The sequence below is a fragment of the Salmo salar genome, chromosome ssa05, assembly GCF_905237065.1.
Source record: "Salmo salar chromosome ssa05, Ssal_v3.1, whole genome shotgun sequence".
Classification (NCBI taxonomy): domain Eukaryota; kingdom Metazoa; phylum Chordata; class Actinopteri; order Salmoniformes; family Salmonidae; genus Salmo; species Salmo salar.
This window is the reverse complement of record NC_059446.1, coordinates 58,399,823-58,410,730: the sequence shown is the minus strand read 5'-3', so window position 1 is coordinate 58,410,730 and position 10,908 is coordinate 58,399,823.

Here is a 10,908-nt window from a genome sequence, read left to right as displayed (position 1 = left end):
TTTTTGTTTTTACACAGAACAAAAATATGGGCTAGCGGTTGGCTGATGTCAACGTTGTGAACAGAGTGCCCCATGGTGGCGGTGGGGTTATGGTATGGGCAGACATAAGCTACGGACAAGAAACACAATTGCATTTTTTCTATGGCAATTTGAATGCACAGAGATACTGTGACAAGATCCTGAGGCCAAATGTCGTGCCGTATAATCGTCGCCATCACCTCATGTTTCAGCATGATAAAGCACAGCTCCATGTCGCAAGGATCTGTACACACTTCCTGTTACCTGCATACTCACCAGACATGTCCCCCATTGCGCATGTTCTGGATGCTCTGGATCAATGTGTTCCCACCAATGTCCAGCAACTTCGCACAGCCATTGAAGAGGAGTGGGACAACATTCCACAGGCCATAATTAACAGCGAAGGAGATATGTCGCACTGCATGAGGCAAATGATGGTCACACCAGATACTGACTGGTTTTCTGATCCACGCCCCTACCTTATTTTTAAGGTATTTGTGACCAACAGATGCATATCTGTATTCCCAGTCATGTGAAATCCATAGATTAGGGCTTAATGAATTTGTTTCAACTGACTGATTTCCTGATCTGAACTGTAACTCAGTAAAATCTTTCAAATTGTTGCATGTTGCATTTATATTTTTGTTCAGTATATCATTTCCTATTTTTTGGGGGTGGGGGAGTGCGGGGGGAGGGGGGGGTGTTTTGGCATTATTTAAGATACTCTTTGAAGAGGTACGGTTCCAGATATTTTCGGAAGACTCTGCTGTCGTAGCTTCAGGGGGAAGCTGGTTCCACCTTTGGGGTGTCAGAACAGAGAAGAGCTTGGACTGGACTGACCAGGAGCTGTGATTAGGATGGTCACCCCATTAGGAGTGATTTAGATGAATACTGAATATTCTGGGTTTATGTTTTGGAGAAATAATTAGACTACAAATAAACATTTCTCGTTGGTTTTTGATTGATAGACAAGGCGATCACCGAAGGACCACATGATCCAGTTTGAATGCCATCATCACATCTATTTCAACAGAGAAAGGTAAGTTCTGTTCCTTAATGCTGTTCTTTGGGAGTTTGAATCGGTTGGAGCTCTCTTTTTCCGCTTAGTTTTAAATGCTAGGAATTAAATTAGGTCACTTTCCTGGTTGGCTATGGCTCTGTAATTCGATAATCTAGTGTGCTAGGGTGCGTTTTTCATGAACCGACGCACCAGCTAAGCAGTGATTGCATTCGTTTTAAACTGGCCTCATACACTAGATGCATACCTTGTTCATAAGTTTAGCATACACTTTAGCCTATACACTTCTGAGTGTGGACATATCCACACTTATCGTAGATTCCAGAAGACCTAACAGTCCCTTTACGTAAGATTGTTGCATAAACTTAATTTGACTTTAGGCTACTCTACTAGGGTGTGTTCAGTTACGTTCGCTACGTTGCGTGACGGTTTGTACTGAACGACATGTTTCCCCAAAATGTTCAAAGTTCTTGAACAGACTTTGAGGTACGTCGCAGACACCGATGACTCAATCCCGGACAAGCTAAACACTTTCTTTCCCACTTCGAGAAAAACAACACGGAGCCATTAATGTGGGCCCCCGCCGCTCGTGAGGATTGTGTGGTCCCAATCTCTGTGGCAGACATGAGTAAGACATTCAAGGCTGCCAGCCCAGATGGAATACCAAGCCGCGTCCTCTGAGCATGTGCAGACCAGCTGGCTGGAGTGTTTACGGACATATTCAATTGCTCCCTATCCCATTCTGTTGTCCCCACTTGCTTCAAGATGTCCACCATTGTTCCTGTAGCCAAGAAAGCGAAGGTAACTGAACTAAATGACTGTCACCCCATAGCACTCACTTCGTAGACACTGTCACTAGCCAGCTACCACCAGGTACTCTACCCTGCACCTTAAGAGACTGCTGCCTTATGTATATAGAATCATTGAACACTGGTCACTTTAATGTTTACATACTGTTTTACCCACTTTATATGTATATACTGTATTCTAGTCATGACTCATCCTACATACAGTGCGGTGAAAAAGTATTTACCCCCTTTCTAATATTCTCTCCTTTTGCATATTTCTTATACTGAATGTTATCAGATCTTCAACCAAAACACAATAAAATAAAGAGAACAGTGAACAAATAACACAACAATTACATACTTATTTCATAAATAAAGTTATGCAACATCCCATGTACCTGTGTGAAAAAGTAATTGCCCCCTTACACTCAACTGGTTGTTCCGCCTTTAGCTGCAAAGACTGCAACCAAATACTTCCTGTAGTTGTTGACCAGTCTCTCACATGGCTGTGGAGGATTTTTGGCCCACTCTTGCATGCAGAACTGCTTTAACTCAGCGACATTTGTGGGTTTTCAAGTATGAACTGCTCATTTCAACGTCTCAATTGGGATTAGGTCTGGACTTTGACTATAACATTCCAAAATGTAATTTTTTTTGCTTTTTAGCCATTTCTATGTAGACTAGATTGTGTGTATTGGATCATTGTCTTGCTGCATGACGCAGCTGCACTTCAGATTCAGCTCACAGATGGATGGCCAGACATTCTCCTGTAGAATATAGTGATACAGAGCAGAATTCATGGTTCCTTCTGGTCACGTCATCCAGGAACAGCAAAGCATCCCTAAACAACACTACCACCACCATGCTTGACCATTGGTATGAGGTTCTTAATGTGGAATGCAATGTTTGGTTTTTGCCAGGCATAATGTGACCCAGTTATGCTTTTGAATCATCTGTCCATAGAACATTCTTCCAAGAGTCTTGATGATCATCAAGGTGCTTCCAGCTGTTTTTGGCAAACGACAGTCAACTTTTAGGATGACATGGGTCCCATGATGCTTGGCGAAAACCAAACACTGCATTCCAATACCTTGCAAAGGGCACCTAGTGGTAGATGGGTAAAAAAAAAAGCATACATTAAATATCCTTTTGAGCATGAAGTTATTAATTCCATCTCAGATGGTGCATCAATACACCCAGTCACTACAAGACTTTAAAAGAGAGTTAATGGCTGTGATAAGAGAATTGTTGATGGGACATTGTAGTTACTCTAATTGACGGAGTGAAAAGGCAGTTTGTACAGAATAAAAATATTCTCAAACATGCATTCTGTTTGCAACAAGGCACTAAAGTAATACTGAATACAAACTGTTAAGTTTGGGGCAAATCCAACACATTCAAGCATGGTGGTGGCTGCATCATGTTATGGGTATGCTTGTCAGAGAAACGGATTAGAGCTAAACAGGCAAAAGCCTAGAGGAAAACCTGGTTCAGTCTGCTTTCCAACAGACACTGGGAGACAAATTCAGCTTTCAGCAGGACAATAACTTAAAACACAAGGCCAAATATACACTGAAGCTGCTTACCAAGACATTGAATGTTTTTGAGTGGCCTGGTTACAGTTTTGACTTAAATCAGCTTGAAAATCTGTCAAGATTTGAAAATGGCTGTTTAGCAATGATCAACAACCAACTTGATAGCGCTTGAAGAATTTTAAAAAGAATAATGTGCAAATATTCTACAATCAAGGTGTGCAAAGCTCTGACTTACCCAGAATGACTCACAGCTGTAATTGCTGCCAAAGGTGATTTTAACGTGTACTGACTCAGGGGTGTGAATACTTGTGTAATGAATACTCAAGGAGAAAAAGGTGTAGATACATGCGCAGAGCGCGGCAGGTGTTTATTTAGTCTTCACAAAAGGCAGGAATCGTGGTCACAGGCAGGCAATGGTCATACACAGGTAGGCAAATCAAAACTAGCACTGAAGGCTGTAACTAGTTCTCACAAATGAGCTAGGAAAAAGCTTAGCCGGGTCAAAACGAACAATACCTCACAAAGGCACAAACAGAATGAACTGATCTAAATAAGGAGCTGATGAGACCAGGTGAGTAACTAACACAGCTGAAATCAATGAACAAAAATGAAAGACAGGGCTACGTTCAAGAAGACAAAGAAACAGAACACAAGGTTGACTAAGAAAACACAGAACCTTACAGTAATACACACACCACCTTGTATGGCCGAGTGAACCTCCCACTTGTACCGGTCCCATAATGCAAGAGGAAGGAAGAAAGGTGTAGGGTCTGAGTTATTGGTCAGAAGGTCAAACTGGCGGGAGAGAGCATCAGCTTTTACGTTTTTCTTTCCAGGGATGTAAGTAACATGAAATGGAAGTGTGTGAAGAGAGCCCAGCGGGCTTGTCTGGAGTTTAACCTCTTGGCCCCTCTGATATATTCCATTACGATGATCTGTTAGGACGAGAAAGGGATGTTGTGCGCCCTCCAACCAGTGGTGCCACTCCGAGGGCCAGCTTGATGGTGAGGAGTTGTCTGTTCCCCACATCGTAATTCCTCTCAGCGGAGGATAACTTCCTGAGAAGTAGGCACAGGGATGTGATTTGGGAGGTGTTCCCACCCGCTGAGAGAGTACGGCTCCTACTTCGGAGGCATCCACCTCCAGGGTGAAAGGAAGGGTTGGATCAGGTTGGCGAAGGACAGGAGCTGAGGTGAAGAGGCGTTTCAAGTTGTTGAAAGCAGTCAGAGCAGTATCAGTCCATTGACGGGTCTGGGTCTTTTGGCTGATAAGGACACTGAGGGGAGCGACAGTAGAACTGAAGTGCCGAATGAGTCGGCGATAGTAGTTGGAGATCCCAATGAAACGTTGGAGTTCCTTAAAGGTGGTGGGTTTGGGCCAGTTACTGACGGCGGTGACTTTGTTCTCATCCGTGCTGACCCCTCCAGGTGTCAGTACGAAACCGAGGAAGTTTACCAAGGTTACATGGAAGGTGCTCTTTTCAGTCTTCACATAAAGGTTATGGTTAAGGAGCCGTTGAAGAACCTTTTGCACATGCTGTATGTGTTCCTTCAGGGAGTTGGAGTAAATCAGGATGTCATCAATGTAGACGATGAGAAAGCTATTGATCATATCCTGTAAAACCTCATTCATAAAGGATTGGAAGACGGCGGGGGCATTAGTAAGGCCGTAGGGCATGACCAGGTATTCGTAGAGGCCTCATGCGGTGATAAAGGCAGTCTTCCATTCGTCGCCTTCACGTATACAGACAAGCTTATATGCACTTCGCAGGTCGAGTTTTGTATAGATGTTGGCGGGGCCCACTTGTTCAAGGGTTGGGCTGGGACCATCGTCCCCTGGGCGATGTGGTGGCAGAGTGGAGGCCTTGATTTTGCTGAAGACATTGCTGTACTGTGAGTATTCAGATGCACGGAAGAGGAGCATGGCCCAACTGCATTGGCTCTGAAAGACTAAGACGGGATGACGGAATCATGGAAAGAGAAGGTTTCGGGTTCCTGGGTGGCAGAGTTCTTCGGCGATGAGGTGGTCGATGGAGATACGAATGTATTGATTTAAATCCTGAAGGTCACCACTACAGGCCAGCTCCGCCTGAAGTTCCCTGTTGAGCCCTCTTCGGTAGATTGTAAGTAAAGCAGTTGCACTCCATCCACTCCCTGCAGCCATGGTGCAGACCTCGAGGGCATACTCGGCAGCTGAATTGCATCCTTGTTGAAGTTCTATGAGGAGGTCTCCTATAGGACGACCGGAAGGAGAGTGATCGAATACCTCTTTTAAGAGGGTGTGGAAATGGTTCTGTGCTGTTGGCAGTCCATATGGCGGTGGCCCAATCTAGGGCTTTGCCTGTGAGTAGAGACACAACAAAATCCACCCTGCTCTTGTCGGTGGCGAAGTTAGTCAGGTTGTGCTCAATGTATTTGCTGTATTTAAATAAGGAGCTGATGAGACCAGGTGAGTAACTAACACAGGTGAAATCAATGAACAAAAATGAAAGACAGGGCTACGTTCAAGAACACAAAGAAACAGAACACAAGGTTGACTAAGAAAATAAACACAGAACCTTACATTATGCAAATGAGATATTTCTGTATTTCATTTTCAATAAATGTGCAAATATTTCTGAAAACATGTTTTCACTTTGTCATTTTGGGTTCTTTGTGTTGATGGGTGAGATTTTTTTTTATTGAATCCAATTTCAATTCACGCTGTAACAAAAAAAAAGTGGAATAAGTCAAGGGTTATGAATAGTTTCTGAAGGAACTGTATACAAAGCTGTGTACTTGCTCAATAAACATTTATTTTATTTTATTTGCTCCGTTTGGTGGGTGTGGCGGGGTGTGGCTTGAACAATAAGTGATGTATTTAAAGGGCAGTGGCCATGCTGACAGCGTTCCCCAACCCCGTTTTTCAACTGGTCGCTCAGAACAGCACCTTTTCCGTTTAATTGAACATTGCACATCGTTTTGTCATATTGAACGCAGCCCTAGTGTCTGCTGAGTACTTCCTTATGCCATTGAAAATCTTAGACATTGGTCGTCCTTATGTCATTGAAAATCTGAGACACTGGCCGTGTCTGAATACCCATACTTGCTAAATAGTAGGCATTTTGGGTATGTGAAATATAACGTTTTATAGTAAGCCTATGTGAAATAAGAATACATTTAGTATGCTTTAAAATGCCAGGATGTCATACTCCAAGGTTTCCTAAACTCGGTCCTTGGGACCCCGTTTTTTGTTGTTGTTGCCCTGGCACTACACAGTTGATTCAAATAATCAACTAATCATCGAGCTTTGATAATTTGAATCAGCTGTGTAGTGTTAGGGCAAAAACCAAAACATGCACCCCTTGGGGTCCGGAGGACAGAGTTTGGGAAACGCTTTCATATTCTTTTAGGCTTTTCCTCTAGTTGAATTCTCTGCACACTATTGAGGAAGATAATCTGCTTACTGCATTTGATTTTACTAAACAGTACGTTCTAAATAGTATGTACTATGATTAGTAAACAGTATGCTGTTTTAGTAAGTAGTAGGCAAGACAGATTTCGGACACAGCCAATATCCACAGGAAAGTAGGCCTTAAATCGACTTCCAAACGCGGATCTGTGTGTGGCTCTCATGGTTTGTTTGAGCAAACAATGTAAATACATACACACAATGCATGCATATACTAGCGGGGCCGGATCCCCACATCTGGGGTCTTGGGCACCAACCTCCAGGGGGCCCCACAACCAGGGGTTGGAACCAGAATTATTTTCCAATTCTGAACAGAACCACAATTTTTTTGTTCCGTTCCACTGTTCCAACCAGCAAAATAAAGTTCTGAACCAGTTCAAACTCCCCAAAACTACCGGTTTATATCGTTCCTTACTGTTCCTTTTTTAACCTGTGATATCAACAGTTTTTTACATTTAGCTCATTAAATTACTTGACCAATCAATAAGGATAGAGCAGGCAAGGTAGTTGTTTACATGTGTGATGGACAGACAAGTGTAGACTATGGCGCAAGATGCGACTGACATTTTGTTGGTGGGGAGGGGAGAGAGCGAGAGAGGGTAGTGAAGGAGGCTTGAAGTGCTGGGCATCTTGTTATGACATGCATTATCTGAATTAGGTCCACTGAATTATACCTAAGAGGGCCGGCTTCTATGAAAGAACTTTGAATGTCCTTTGAGCTAGCTAGCTAACAAGCTTGAGCTAGCTAGCTAACAAGCTTGTGTGTGCAGAGTGGCACCAGAATTAAAAACACATCTTGCCTTTTTGTAGTTAATAAATCCTTTGTGAAACATTCTAATTAGGCCATTTGAATCCTTAACTAGCATTGAAAAAGTGAATTGATTCTTCTCTAGCTAATAAAAAATCTCTCTTATCTTCTGAATCACGATTCTAACAACAGTACAGTAGCCTATGCTTTGGAAGGGGGATGGGCAGGTAGCCTAAATACACACACTTACAAAGATTTTCAGCTTGCAGGCAGACACTGGAATAAGTTTCTGAGTGACAGAGTGAGAGCTTTGCATAGGCGCTTTACTGCGTTTTCTTGTGGGACTTCACTGTGTGCACAATTATTAGGCAAGTCAGTATTTTGACCATATCATCATTATTATGCATATTTCCCAACTCCAAGCTGTATAAACTGGAATGCTTATTGGATTTAAGCATATCAGGTGATGTGTATTTGTGTAATGAGGGAGGGTGTGGCCTAAGGAGATCAACACCCTATATCAAGGTGTGTAGAATTATTAGGCAGCTTCTTTTCCTCAGGCAAAATGGGCCAAAAAAGAGATTTAACTGACTCTGAAAAGTCAAAAATTGTAAAAAGTATTTCAGAGGAATGCAGCACTCTTGAAATTGCTAAGATATTGGGGCGTGATCACAGAACCATCAAACGTTTTGTTGCAAATAGTCAACAGGGTCGCAAGAACCGTGTTGAGAAAAAAAGACGCAAATTAACTGCCAAAGATTTGAGAAGAATCAAACGTGAAGCTGCCAGGAACCCATTATCCTCCAGTGCTGTCATATTCCAGAACTGCAACCTACCTGGAGTGCCCAGAAGTACAAGGTGTTCAGTGCTCAGAGACATTTCCAAGGTAAGGAAGAATGAAACCCGACCACCACTGAACAAGACACATAAGTTGAAACATCAAGACTGGGCCAAGAAATATCTGAAGACAGATTTTTCAAAAGTTTTATGGACTGATGAGATGAGTGACTCTTGATGGACCAGATGGATGGGTCCGTGGCTGGATCAGTAACGGCAAGGAGTTCCACTTCAAGACGCCAGCAAGGTGGAGGTGGGGTACTGGTATGGGGTGGTATTATTAAAGATGAGCTAGTTGGACCTTTTTGGGTTGAAGATGGACTCAAACTCAACTCCCAAACCTACTGCCAGTTTTTAGAAGACACTTTCTTCAAGCAGTGGTACCGGAAAAAGTCTGCATCTTTCAAGAAGTCAGCATCTTTCTAAGGCTAGCCAGTAAAGGCCTTAAAGATGAAAGAATAATGACATGGGCACCCCTTCCTCACCTAACCTAAACCCTATTGAGAACTTGTGGTCTCTTCTTAAACAGACGATTTACGGTGAAGGAAAACAGTACACCTCTCTGACCAGTGTCTGGGAGGCTGTGGTTGCTGCTGCACAAAAAGTTGATCGTCAACAGATCAAGAAACTGACAGACTCCATGGATGGAAGACTTATGACTGTTATTGAATAGAAGGGTGGCTATATTGGTCACAGATTTTGTTTGTTGAAATGTTTATTTATACATTTTGAGTTGTTTGTTTATTATTCTCACTTTAACAGATGAAAATAAACAAGTGAGATGGGGAACTTTTTGTTTTTCATTTAGTTGCATAATAATTCTGCACACTAATAGTTGCCCAATAATTGTGCACACATAGATATTCTCCAAAGAAAGCCAAAGCCTCACTTTTACTTTCTTAAATATTCAGGTTTGAGGTTTATTCAGGTTTGTAGTTGTTCAAAAAATAAAATTAATCCTCAAACATACAACTTGCCTAATAATTGTGCACACAGTGTAGTAAAAATGCCTGCAACTTAAAAGAAGGTTATTAACTGGGTTCTTGTGCTTTTAAAATAACAGTTATGTTCCGGAATAGTATGGATTACTTTTGTATGTTTTATTTTGTTTCTTGAAAATGTTTGCTATTTTTCTGGTTTTCGGGGGTCCTGCAATTCTACACATTTTGTCATGGCTTATGATGTGAGCAAAAGACAGTTTAATAACACTTTCCTGTGGATATTTTGTCTAAAATTTCCAGCATAATGACCAACCACCAAGACAACCAGTAGAGTAAGTTCAAATGTAATAGTATTCAACATTCTGGCTTGCAGAGGTCCTGAAAGGACCTTTCCAAACAATTTTTTTGCATTATGTCAGACGGGGACTAGCTAGCAAGCTAGCACCGAATGATGTATCAGGCTACATACAGTGCTTTCCGAAAGTATTCATACCCCATGACTTATTCCACATTTTGTTGTTACAATCTCTTTTTTTTTTCTTCCAATACAATCTTTTTTCTCTCACCCATCTACACACAACTCATAATGACAAAGTGAAAACATGTTTAAAAATTGTTGCACATTTATTGAAAATGAAATACAGAAATATCAGATTTACATGTGTATTCACGCCACTGACTCAATACAAGTTAGAATCATGTTTGGCAGCGATTACAGCTGTGAGTCTTTCTGGGTGTGTCTCTAAGAGCTTTGCACACCTGGATTGTAGAATATTTGCACATTATTCTATTTGAAATTCTGCAAGCTCTGTCAAGTTGGTTGTTGATCATTGCTAGACAGCCATTTTCAAGTCTTGCCATTGATTTTCAAGCCAATTTAAGTCAAAAATGTAACTAGGCCACTCGGAACATTCAATGTCATCTTGGTAAGCAATTCCAGTGTATATTTGGACTTGTTTTAGGTTATTGTCCTGCTGAAAGGATAATTTGTCTCCCAGTGTCTGTTGGAAAGCAGACTGAACCAGGTTTTCATCTAGGATTTTGCATATGCTTAGCTCTATTCCATTTCTTTTTATCCTAAAAAAACGCTCTAGTCCTTGCTGATGACAAGCATAACCATAACATGATGCAGCCACCTCCATGCTTGAAAATATGAAGAGTGGTACTCAGGGATGTGATGTACTTGCCCCAAAGATAACACTTCGTATTCAGGACATAAAGTTCATTTCTTTGCCACATTGTTTTTTTACAGTTTTAGTTTAGTGCCTTATTGCAAATATTTTTATTCTGTACGGGCTTCCTTCTTTTCACTCTGTCATTTATGTTAGTATTGCGGAGTAACTACAATGGTGTTGATTCATCATCAGTTTTCTTATATCACAGCTATTGAACTATGTAACTGTTTTAAAAACACTATTGGTCTCATGGTGAATCTCCCTGGTCCTTCTGGTTGAATCTCTGTTTGAAATTCACTGCAGAGACTGAGGGACCTTACAATCATTTGTATGTGTGGGGTACAGAGATGAGGTAGTCATTAAAAAATAATGTTAAACACTATTATTGCAACTTATTA